This window comes from Zea mays, chromosome 4, assembly GCF_902167145.1.
Source record: "Zea mays cultivar B73 chromosome 4, Zm-B73-REFERENCE-NAM-5.0, whole genome shotgun sequence".
NCBI classification, from domain to species: Eukaryota; Viridiplantae; Streptophyta; class Magnoliopsida; order Poales; family Poaceae; genus Zea; species Zea mays.
Genome location: NC_050099.1, coordinates 18,039,255 through 18,052,671, shown reverse-complemented (window position 1 = coordinate 18,052,671; position 13,417 = coordinate 18,039,255). Strand labels below are relative to the sequence as shown.

General features: G+C 43.7%; 1 long non-coding RNA gene across 1 annotated transcript; it reads left to right on the top strand.

The window, feature by feature from the left end:
* Window positions 1-6,798: 6,798 nt before the first annotated feature.
* LOC103652897 (uncharacterized) lies at window positions 6,799-10,729 on the top strand. Its single transcript, XR_002269012.1, has 7 exons — window positions 6,799-7,028; window positions 7,154-7,205; window positions 7,276-7,390; window positions 7,487-7,516; window positions 7,668-7,782; window positions 8,684-8,769; window positions 9,672-10,729. It is a non-coding gene; the product is annotated as an uncharacterized lncRNA (long non-coding RNA).
* Window positions 10,730-13,417: the final 2,688 nt, after the last annotated feature.

The following is a 13,417-nucleotide window of genomic DNA, read 5'->3' as shown; positions in this document are numbered from 1 at the left end:
GCATAAGCAGACGTAAAGCCAACATTCTTTCGCATAAAGTTTTGAACTGATGGCTATGAACTATTCTAAAAATTGACTTTTTATAACTTGCATACGGATATATATTTCATTAAGATGTGAAAACGATTTGCAAGTATGTGGGATATGTTGCTTTACTAAACGGCTTGACCAATCTATATTTTTCGGTCCAAAACAACTAAAAATTAGTTGTCATAGTTATATCTGATATTAAATGCAAAGAAAATTATACAGATCATCGAGGTAGCAAATTCACGTAAAAAGTATCATGGTTGGCCTTTCCCCTATTTTTCATAAAAGTCTCTATATTATATTTGAGTATAGAGTTTAAAATAAAAAATGTGTGTGGTCTGGTGGCTAGGTGGATGTGAACGTGAGTTTAAAGCAAATAACCATGGTTCAAATCCTATTTACATATATTTTATCTTATTTTCATCGTTTAGTTCCTTGAAACTGTCCAAACACATGTGCTGATTAGCGCATTTATTTGTAAAATATAATTCCTACCGGGTATCAAACACATGCGCAGCAGGCTTTGCATTCACGCTTGTGCACATGCAGACTTTGCATGTAGTGGTGGCATTTGCAAGCACGGTTGCATGCGCAGCTTTAGTTGCATTCGTTGCATGCGCGGCTGGCGGGGCTTGCATGTACGCAGAGGACAGAGCTTGCATGTATGCAGAGGCTTGCATATACCCAGAGGGCGGGGCAGGGGCACAAATTTGGTCTACATTAGTCTCTTAATAGATAGTATAGATTATTTTATTTGTTTGTTGGATGGTTGAGCAATTAATATTATTAGGATGAACTACCCAATAAATATTTGTTATCAATCCGAGTAATATTCGTTATCTATTTCTTACCCGACTGAATTATTACCCAGTACCGTCTTATATCTGTTCCGAATTTTAACTAAATATATCTGATCTAGTATCCGAGAGAAATACATTAGTATAGGATACGAGACGACCTTGTATCTATATTCATCCCGTTTTTACCTCTAGTATACCCCTTCAAGAAAGAGAACAGTACATATGCAAGACAGACCTAGATCCTAATAATATAATATGCCACGCATTAACGTACCACAATGACAATTTTAATAATAATGCATCAATATTTATATTTTTTAGATTAAAATACATTAGTGCATTATCTCTATCGAAAAGTTGTGGCTTGTATTTATATTAGGGGTCACGGTAAGTCCATTTCGGTTATAATCATCATATTGGATCTATCTCCAAGCTTTTTATCTATTCAAATAGAGGAGTCAGGTTGAATTAGTATGTATGCAACAAATTATGCCTATAGAGGAGTTTCTTTTTAATAGCTCCTCTTAATCATAACTTAATCAAGTTAAGATTGTATTGAACTTGCAATTGTGTCGATGGAGATTTTGTAAATCTATCTGTTAGAATTGTAGCCCTCTGTTTGTAATGGGCCAGGCCCAACTCAGTCTATTAATATACAGGCCCACCCTAATGTAGGGTTAGGGTTTCTGTTATTCCAATATGGTATAGAGCCAGTTTTTTCTCCCTCCCCCACAGCCGTTGTCTCCCTTCCCAGCCGTCGGCACCACGCGTCGTCTCCCCTGCACAAGCGTCGGCCGCCTCCCTCTCCTCCCCCTGCTCCCTCTCCGTTGTGCCACCCTCTCCTCCCACTGGTCGCGCCGCCACCAGAGCTCCAGCGCCGCCGCCAGAGCTCCACTGAGTCGCGCCACCCTCTCCTCCCACTGCACCATCTCAATTTTGATGGAGTGATTTCTCAAACCAAACAACTCCTTTAATGCATGTATAAACCCATGGGCATGCTGCTGGTGAGTAAGATACTAAGCTGGTCCTCACATGGAGCACCACAAGGCTCAGAGAAATGTCTCTGCCAGTTTGTCCACCAACCTCTCTCAGCTCTTCGTGACCTTGGTTCTCAGTAATAGCAAAAGCAATCTCTCCAACTCTATTAACCGCATTGGTTTCAATCCCGTCAACTGATATTAGGGCCTGAACCATCTGTAACTTCATATAAAACAAAAAATCCGTTTTTGACTTCTTTGAAAAGCTAAAAGCATTCTTAAGATTGAGCAATACTCAATCCAAAACCAAGGGGTGTTTGGTTTCAGGAGTCACTCCATCCAAGATGAGGTGGTACATCATGAGTTTATTCTTCAAATTTGGTGGAATGATCATATTCTTAATGTTAGTACTAACTAACAATGAAAAATGAGATGATGATGGATTAACTCATTCCATTTAAAAAACCAAACAAAAAAGTGAGGAGTGAGAAGATGATGGACTAGCTTATTTATCAAACCAAACATCTCATAAATTCCTTGCTTTTTAAGGAAGAAAGTATTTCTTTTTTAGTACAACCTGAACTAAAATTTTGTTTGATCCAGAAAAGGTGCAAAATCTTCTTAGAATTGTTTTATAAAACATTGGAGACTTATGCGATATCTCACGAATGTGGTAACTCTGTTCTAGTAATTCTCCTGAGCAACATAGCTTCAACCATAGATACAACAAAACATCTTATTGTCAAAATGTAAAATAGGAAGACTCAAATCAGTAGTAGAAATCAGAACATTCTGAGATAATATCACTTATAATGGTGCTTACCTTCCGAGTTGCAACGTGCAATGGTCTATTCCCCTTGCTGTCATCTACATGGATAACTGAGATATCATGTGTCAACAACTCAAGCAGAATTTCTGCATTTTGGCCTTTTGAAGCCATGTGTAGGGCTGTTTGTCCCTTCTTATCTGTTCTGAAAACCAATCCCTAGATCCTTAATTAACATTTTAGTGACCAGCACCATTAATTTGCACATTGTTGCATCTGTTTCTACCATTTTGGGTGCTGCTTCTCCATGTCCAAGATCAAATGTTTCTTTTCTTGTTCACCTAGACGGTATTAAGGAATAAAATAGAGAAATATATATATATATATATATATATATATATATATATATATATATATATATATATATATATATATATATATATATATATATATGTGTGTGTGTGTGTGTTCGAGCAAAAAAAATTAGAGAAGTCTATATGAAGATGTTAAACGGTGACCACCAAGATTTTATGCCATCTAATTTTCTAAATCAAAGTTCAAATGCGCCCGAGCTCCTCGTGCCGCTGCTCTAGCTCAACGGCTTCACTGTGCTGCTCAACCTCACCATCATGTGACGCGCCAAGGAGAATGTCGCGGCCGGCCACCGCCCTCAACCCGGCGGCCGTCCACGTGTACCATCGCTGGCTCGGCGGCAACCTATGCATCGTCGTGCAGCTCCCACGCACGAGCCCCTCTAGCACCATGAAGGGCGCACCCGATGCGCTCCTGTTCCTGTTCGTCGAGTGGGGGAACATCTGCGACCGGTGGGGCAGAGGCCGCCGTGGCGGTGCTTTCTTCGTTGGCGAAGCGCGGCAGCGTGAAGCCAATCGCCAGGCTGGGTGGCGCCGTGGCGTGGCTGGTGATCGAGACACAACGTGGCACAGAGTGGCTGCGGGAGTGCCCAGTGGCCGCGCTGGTGCTGCTACGCTGACGCGCGGGAGTGCCCGACAGTCGCCCTGTCCCCAACGCGCAGAAACGGTAGGTACTGCACGGCCACGACGTCTGCTCCGCTCGAAGGTCCGGGCGGGGGAGCTCGATCCTCGAGTGGTCAACGACCATAGGCGTGGGCCATGTCACCTCCGATGTGATGGATGGCTCAGACCTTCGGACGCTTCGGCGCCGTCGGGAGCCCCGGATGGAGCGCAAGCGAGATGCGCGCGGTACCCGCGAGGACGAGGACGGGACTTCCTTTTTTTTCTTTTCAGATTGCTCGTTTGGAAGGCTCGCGTGGAGAAGCACAAATACATACTTCTCTAGAGACCGTTCGTCTTTCTAGGCATCGAGGAGGCGAGGGGCGAAGGGGGGGGGGTCCGGGATGAAGGCAAGGCCAAGGTGTGGGACCATGGCGGTTGTTCGCCTTCCCAGGTGTCGAGGAGGAGACAAGAAGCGAAGGGGAGGGAGTTGATGGAGGCCGGGCCGAGGTGCGGGCTTACGTCGAGCAACAAGGTCGCGGTCGTCGAGCGAGGAGGAGGCGAGGGGAAAAGGCAATGGAGGCGGGGCCACGACGAGCAGCAAGGCCACAAGGCGAGGGAAGCATGCTGCATGCATGGAAGAGAGGCGGAGCACAGCGAGAGCGTCAGTGGGGAGGTGGAGAGTCACGGAGGCAGGGCGCAAAATTTCCAGAATCTTCTGGACGTGGGACTAGGGATGAAAACAAACAGGAATTATACCGTCCCGTCCCGTATTCCCGTTTAAAACCGTCCGTTTTCGTTTTATCTGGAAAATGTGAAAACGGTACGGGAACCGAGATAGGTATATCCGGGAACGGGACCGGAAACGGTTGAAGGTGTTTCCCGCCCGTATTTACGGTATCCCGTATTGTATCAGGAATTTCTTGTTTTATTCCGTTTTACATTTTGCGGATCGTGTGCATGTATCAAAGCCCATGAATTCTTGGCCCATTGGTCACTGTCGTTTCCCATAGGGAGTTTCAAGTGCACGAATATACAACCTGTGTGTGTGCAGCAGCTCTGCCTCTGCTCGGCTGGACGACTGCATCTGTGCTTGAGGCCTTGAGACATTGTAGCTCTGTTTCCTGTGTGACTCTGTAGTGTGCATGTGCCTCATGGAGCTAGGGACCCTAATAAGTGAAGCTGCTGGCCTAGACGCTGGACTACTGCTAACCTCGCGTTGGTCGTGGGCGTACTGTGTAGTGCGCTGTTTTTTTTGTTCTGGCGCTTGTGTGTTGTCACTGATGTGTGCATGTAGTTGTTCCGACTACTGTCTGGCTACCGTCCGTTTTCGGTGAATATTCATTCGTATTTGTTCGTTTTCGCATACCCATATATTCCGTAACCGTTTTCGCTACCGCCTTTTCCGCTCCCGCTCCCGTTTTCGGTAAAAAAAATGGTAACGAAAATGGGAGAGGTAGTTTCCCGCCCGTTCCCATTCGTTTTCATCCCTACGTGGGACGAGGCTATGATAGTATTGACCGCTGATGTGCGATCCAACAGCGAAAAAGCGATGAGGCGGAGGAAACGAGAGGAACTATCGAGAGGCAGAGGCAAGCCGTTGATGCACAATCCAGTGGCTTGAAAAAATTATGCCGACGTGGCTAGGCTAGGAAGCCGTGTTTTGGAGCTCCTTTCATATATAGGAAATATTATGATAGTGTGAGATGTAACACGGAAGAAAACTATACACCTATAGTATACACCTATAGTTTTTTCTACTAATGGCCAATAAAAGTATATAGGGTAAGAAATATTTATCATAAAATATAGATGATAGAAGATTAATCAGTAGCATGTCACCAATCAATTTAGAATTGAAAACCAAGGATCATGCAAGTGAAGTCAAACGATGTACCATCAGGGTTCTCATGTCATTGTCTACATCATTCTAACCAACTTGCCCACCTCCATGCATGGTTGAGCTTGGTCTGGCAACTCAAGTGTGGCGTACGAGGAGTCCTATAGGATTGAAGTGGGCTGCTGATAAACGCATGGTTTTGATAGTCATGCACCAATAAATAAACAATCACTTGGCCCATATATAACAAATGAACAAGTTATGCCCCCTACTTACGAAACATTTCGACGAGTGACTCTTCCCCTTCATCTTCCTCCGTCTCTCTAGAGAGGGAGCAAAAAGGAGAAATAGAGGGGGCAAAAGGATAAAATCAAGGTATGGCTGACGCCACACCTCGTCATAACGAGTCTTCCGTATCTATCAATAATACTTTTATAATTTGTATTATCTTCAGGACTGAGAGGATCATCACTATATACGATAATTTATTCAACATAGTGAGAGGACTAGAATCTGGCTTACAATTGCTCACGTTGACACATTTTAGGATGTCACGGGCATACTTCTCCTGTGATAAAACTAAATCAACATGAATCTTTTAACTTTAAATTTAAGAAAATAATATAGATCTCCAAGATCTTTAATGCAAAATTGTCTCTTAAATCTTTAAGCAATGTAGAGACTACTTTACTAGATGAGATTGCAACTATAATATTATCAACATATCTCTACTACTAATTATGTTAGTAGTGTAGGCGTCCAACCACCGCATGGCGCACGTTCTGCCGCGCCCGCATCCCGCGTACGCCCGCAGCAGCCCCAGCCACGCATCCCGCAGCCGTGCCACGCCGCATGCCGCAGCCTCCCCGCTCCTTCCATCCTCGCAAGGATCCCCCAGCTGCTCCTTCCATCCTCGCGGATCCGAGCGCGCATCCCGCAGCCGCCCCACGCGCGCATACCGCAGCCGCGTCGCGCCATATCCCGCATCCTCCCTGCTCCTTTCATCCTCGCGAGGATCCCCCAGCCGCTCCTTCCATCCTCGCGGATCCGAGCGCGCATCCCGCAGCCGCCCCACGCGCGCATCCCATCCTTGAGGATCCACCAGCCGCGCATCCCATCCTCGAGGATCCACCAGCCGCAGCCGCTCCTTCCATCCGCGAGGAGCCCCCAGCCGCTCCTTCCATCCTCGCGGATCCGAGCACGCTCCTCCCCTTAATCGCGGCTACCATAAACGACGCCGAGCAGGCCTGCGACTTCAGGATCACAGGCAGCTACCACGACGGCGCCTGCACCGTCTCCCTCGGCGACTCTGACACCATCATCACCAAGGCAAGTGCGCTCTCGGCTCTCCCTCCTCCTACCCACCTGTTCTTGGACTGACACGGATTGTTGGTTCGGTTGGCGTTGCAGATCGACCGACGGTTCAGCGTGGTGAGCGCGCTGCTGGGGAAGAACTCGTACAACGTCACCGTCAACCTAGGGATCGACTATGCCTTCATTGTCGCGCTCGTCGTCATCCTCGACGAGATGCATTACCAGCGATGACACGCACGCTTCAGTTTTGGTTCCAAGCCGCGTGCCTTCCCTTCTGCTGTTGCGTGGAATCAACGCTCGCCCATTCTCGAATGTGCCCATTCTACAGAAGTATGGTTTTACAAGTAATATAATTTTCCAAATGTGCATACATTGTCAACAATTTTCTGTGAGTGAAGTTCATGAGTTTAATAGTTCGTTCTAAAATTACCTTTTTCTTGTATCAAATTACATAGGAGAATTCAAGATTAATGTTGAGTACAACCATGCTACTCTATCTAGACATTGGTAAGGTCTTCTTTTGCCTGCCTAACTTCAGTTGTATAATAGCTTAAAGAACTGCATGTTAAACTTGCAGCTGTCACCATGAACTAGAAAATGCATGGATTAAAAGGCTGCTTGTAAATATTGATGCAAACAATGTGGATGATATGCAGAATAGGCAGACTATTTCTACTACACAAACTCTAGAGGTTAGTAGATCTATTATGTTGCTTGTAAAATTTTTCATTCATGATTTCTATAAATTGCTCTTCTTATGCATTAACATATCACCTTTTTACTGATAGGATTTGTTTACATGGTTTCAGCATCTGGCGGTAAAGTTGTTTATCATTTTCATACCTACAATCTGAATGACTTTATTGTGCCTGTGTATTTGTTGCTACCACAACATTGACTGTGCCTAGATTTCATTCCCTGTGTATTTAAGTGTCTTATTGGACTGCTTTTGATATTTGACTGTTGTAGTATCTTTGCTACCATGCGTGCTAGTTTTTCAAGTTGACAAGTAACTGTATTGCAAAAGAATATGGTACTTATGCACCTATGGAGAAAGGGAAGAAGCATACTTTTTTTGGCTCTGGTATGTGCAGCTCCCATTTTAGATTTTACCAAGTATCAAATGTACACTTCTTATTGTTTGATGACTAACATCATGCAGAGGTATTAATTTTAAAAAATGACGCTGAACCTTAAAACATATTCAAACCATTCCTTTACATCATGCAGAGGTACTGTATTAATTCCATGGATCGATGAGTTAAATGGCTATTTTAAGCTAAAGCTTGTTTTCCTTTACAAGAGGGGTTTTTATCTAAAAGAATATCTTTGGAGTGGTTCTTTGACATTCTATGAAACCATCCTTTTTATTTGATGCCACATGTCAGATGTCATATTTAAATGTGCATACACAAATAATTGTTTTAGCTGACCTAGAGTTTATCTAAAAGACTCTGATAGGCTGAATGTATGAGTTGTTTCTTGCTGTAAATATGGATTGGTAATGAATAGAGAAATTAGGTCAGCTAAATAGTATTACAAAAATATATGAATCCTTGGGAAGAGTTCTTTCTGGAACTGATAAAATGAATTGGAATGTGGAACTGTGGATTGATCAATCTATCAAACCTATTCTACAATTGTAGTTTGCAAATAGTAAATATGTACCTCTCTGTGTTCTTAAGTCTTAACTTAATCTCCTAATTCTTGGCAGGCTACAATTGTTGTATATTTCTATAAATGTGAACAAAGAATAAGGTTGATGGAATTTAGTTGATTATTAAATGATTTGTAAATGCTCAATGTCCTTGAATTGTTTTAGTTGGTAAACTGATTGGTTGCAGATATACAACACTGTATTAGATATGTTTGAGATGTTAACTGACAAGTTGTAGATATACAACACTAGATTAGATATGTTTGATCCTGAGTGTAGGTTTCTTTTGCTCCATTTTATTGAATGTTTTTTCCTTCATGGCTTGCAGTTCTTGGTAGGAAGACACAATATGTACTCTCAGGAAGTCCTGATGGTACTGCCATGGCTTGGAAGGTTGATTCTGGCAAAGGAGAGGTGACTTCATTATCTTTTTGCCTTATTTAAATTGTGTACTTAATTAGTAGTAGGGATGAAAGAAGAAACTTTTGACCAAATTTAGAAAATAATTCTTTCGAGGCACCAAAAGTTACACCTTGGCATTGGTTAGCAGCTTTATAAAAAATTTTGAGATTGATAACTACGATGGTTAATAGTGAAGTGTATTGGGGTCATAGGACTAAATTCAAGGAATGCTATTGAACAAAATTAACAAGTCGAGACTGAATTAGTTAATTATCTTGCCAATATTTTTTTCCTTTCTTTTTTTGTGTAAGTGCGTAAAGGTGTGTTACATGAACTCTGGGAAACTTGCCTTTTAATCTTCTCTTGCAAAAGAAATTGCTTCTTAGTTCAATTGATATAGTTACTGAAACTCATATTCTGTTAAGCAAATATCTTGTTATCTGAAGCATTCCCACAGAGCCATTCTATTATTCAAGTTGATGACAAATATAATTTAAGTTTGTTTCGTCATGCTATATACTTGTTCTATATATTCAGCTCATCCTTTGGGACATTTTGTTGCTAGGAAGAAGACTATTTACCCACCTCAATGTTTACAAAGGGGGAGAACATCCGCACCAGGCTCTAAAACCTATCCTCCTCCCTATTAATGAAAACAGAATACAAAAACCGGCTAGATAACCACATGATTGAAAAGGACGTAGTGACGTGTTGATGACAAATATAATTTAAGTTAGCTTTGTCGTGCTATATACCTATTCTATATATATTCTGCTCATCCTTTTGGGACATTTTGCAACTAGGAAGAAGATTATTATAGTTGGTCCATCGGATCAATTGTTGTAGATTTCATAATAACTTGTTTGACTAACGTGAAAAACTGGAATCTTCATTGTTTTTGAGCGACCACCTAGGTCTTCATGTGTGCCCCCAAGGTCCTGAGTCACGACGACACAAGGCATCACAAGGCTCAAGGTCAGAACCTCATAAAGAAGCTGAAAATTAAAAGAATCATCATCGGTTCAAGGTTAGAACTGAATCTAGACATCGGACATCTCATTCAGAAAAAAAGAAGGAAGCGTCTCTTCAGATATGCTGCTCTATGTATAACCTGCACACAAATAGAACTATTGGTCTATTCTAGAATGAAAAACTAAACTAAGTTGTACAAGAACATGTTAAAGCAAGTTGTGGTTCACCAGTGCTGTTAGGTTTAGCTGGTACTCAATGGAAAACACATCTCCACCAGGTATACTAGAGATCTGCTGTGTTAATTACCGATGATCTACTTTCATTAACCTTAGAACCATATTTGGAAATGACTTGGTGAATATAACTATTTAAATATGCTATGTTAATTAGTGTATATATCTTTTTAAGCCTTATTTGTCTACTATGTGGTTGATTGATAATATGATCTCTGTATTTTGGGGGCCAAAGGAGCTCACTGGCGCTATTGATTTGATCAGCCACTACAAACTACATCCATTTTTGTTTGGTCCCAGGAAAAAGAATCTTTTGTTTTTTGGGCTAATTCTCAATTGTGTTGTAGTGTAGTAATAGCCTTTTACTTCTATAGATAGGCAGCTGGTAGCCCCAAAAATCTGAGCAGCAACCGTGATTCAGTGAACTAATGGTAACCTTACATATATAATCATAGTTTTATGTGCTTTCCCATGTGCAATAATAGGATCATCACATGACTAGCAGTTTAAACCATTGATGCTTGTTTAAGGGAGTTACATTGCCCCCCACATGGCAGATGTATACATGCAAACCATTAATAATTCAAGTTTTTTTAGTATAGATCTGCATAGCATTGAACTGGACAACTTACTGTGTTACTCAGTGTAAGGAATGATCTACTTCTGATCTATATTGTTCCTTGTTTTTTCTCTTTTCTTCTTTTTATGGGAAGCGGGACTGAAGATAAGATGGTTGCCTTGTCATTGGCCACTGTCGGTGTTTTGGGTCCGACCGCGCACCCAGGGTTGCCCCTCAAGGTGCTTTTTGGTGTAGGACGGTGTTATCGACTGTAGCTCGATGGTTTGTGCTAGTTGCACGAGAAACAGTGGACAATTGTGTACAGGTTCGGGCCGCTTTGAGATGCGTAACACCTTACGTCCTAGTGTGAGCACTTTATGTGGTGGGTTACAAAGAGGTTCTCTGGTATTGGAAACGTAGAGAGCTAGTGTGGGTGGCTAAGTAGAATGAGGTCGATCGTCTTGAAGGGGTGCCCCCTAGGCCTTATATACTCGACCGTGGGGCATTACATGTGGATATGATAACAACGTGTGCCTAAGTAATAGTGAACTACCTGAGTCTATCTTCCTATAATTCAGCCGACTCATCCTCGCTCAGTTCCGATGTATGGGGCCCCTGCGCGGGAAGGTCGGGTCACTGTTGCGATCACGGCTCAAATCCATTGGGCCGTCTGGGCCTACGTCGATCCAGTCTTGTGTCAATCTGCCTTACTGGACGTTTCTCCTAGGGCCACGAAGGGGTGACCTCGCGAACTATTGGGTCCACGGGCCTTTCGTGAGGTCTTTTATCCTTCTGGTGGACCCGAGGGATATCTGTCCCCCACAAGCCCCTGATCTTTGGGTTGATTTTGAAATAACCGGCCCAAAGATCCTAGGTCCAGCTTGCAGTCTTTGATTTTACCAAGAAGTGTCTTGAAAATAAGCCTGCCGGGCCACTACTTCTGAACTCTGGGTGATCCGGTAACAACGATCTTTTACTGTCTTCTTCCACTATTACTCCTCGAAGTTTGGTGTTCTGTCTCTGGTTCATGCTTCAGAGGTCAGCATTTTGTACTGTTGAACTTTGAAGTCCATTGGGTGAACCAAAGGTGCACCCAATGGGTGTAGCCCCCGAGCTTCGAGTGGATTTTTGTAGATAATCCACTCGAAGGTCTTCATTTCAAGTCTTCTCAGAAATTATTTTTATCTTCCACCTGTGCTTTTTCAGAGGTCATCCTTGCCTTAGTTTTGTCGTATGCTTTAGAGGTCAGCATTTTATCTTTTGGGGATGATTATTCATTGGGTGCACTGGGTGTAGCCCTCGAGCTTCGAGTGGATTTTTGAAAATAATCCGCTCGAAGGTCTTCATCTCATGGTGTCTCTTTTTTTCTTTCTTTAGAAATCATCCTTTTCTTTTGTCGAATGCCTTAGAGGTCAGCATTATGTCATCAACGTTATGCTTCAGAGGTCAGCATATATTTTTGTCTTTGAAGCCGAGTACGTGATCTGCTCATATCTTGCTAGGTCTAGCAATTTATTTGATCTGCGACTGATTGGACGTTCGATAGATGACTTTTGGCTAGTCTTCATATCACTTCGTGCTTCAATGCTTCTGTCGATTAGACTTGTACCTCATCGGCTATATTTGGCTTTCCTCTGATATCTGTTGATATCCTGCTTTTGTCTTGGGGTATTCATTGCATATACTGTATGGATGTGACTGCTTGGGAAAATCTATTGAAAATTCCTGGACGTCCCCCCAATGGGTGTAGGCAAGGGATGGCTTGGTGCACTGAGCGTTTAGCAAACTGCTTCTGAGTAGTAACTTGATGCGACCGCGGGTGTAATCATATCGCCCAAGCAGTTGACTGAAGACCCAATGGGTGTAGTGTTACGTGGAACGGCGTCAGCCGCCTGACGTGTCTTCAGACGGTTTGAATTGCATATTGAATTTTTGCGACTGTTCGGTGGCCGTGGTAGGAGGTGAGCGGTTGCCTTCTTCTTCTATAAATAGTGTTCTTGCTTCTCCGACATTATCACATCTCTTACCACTGCTCGTTGTTTACTTTCTTCTCTTTCCTTCCACTCCACCATGGGCAAGAACAGGAAGGGTGGTAGTTCTTCGCATCACTCCGGTGACAAACGCAAGCGTGAGCCGACTCCTCCCTCGGAGGACTTCGGCGACTTGGAGTACTCGGAGGAGGAGTTCTCCTCCGAGTCCGAGGGTTCACCGACTCCTGCCTCTCCCCCGGTGTCGTCTGATGACTCAGACGACTCCCAGGGGATCACCGCAGAGGTATGGACCTACATCCGGGCCGTCGAGCGCGCCGGGCTCGAGGGCTCGGATGAGTCGGAGTACTCCTCGGACGAGGAGAACTCCTCGGACTTGTCCGAGGAGGGCGGCAGCGGTGACGGCGGTGACGGCGACGACGACGGAGGCGATGGTGATGGTGGCGGAGGCGACGGCAAGAGCGGTGACGGCGCCGGCAAAGGTGGCAGCGGCGACGGCGGTGGCGGCAGCAAGGGCAGCAGCAGGGGCAGCAACAAGGCCAGTGGCTAGATGCCACTGGTTTTAAATGTTAGTATAGATTAGTAGTAAAAGTAGTATTAGTGAAATAATGTAGTAGTAGCTAGTAGTATAGTGTAGTGAAATATGATGTAGTAATGGGGAGGTCATTAACTCATAATGAGTTGATTTGTAAGTTCGGTAGTGCTTCCCTTATAATGAAGAATGATTTCGCTCCATCTCGTGTGTATCATTTTGCCTTCTTGCTGATCGTCGATCGTGTTAATGCCTACTGCAGAGGCTGTTTCTGAACGTAATGCTTGAGTAGCGACTTAGAATCATTGAGTCGTGCTTCAGACTGCCTTCTTTGCGATGCCAGCGCTTTAGTAGTGGTGGCCGAGTGATTATTAGC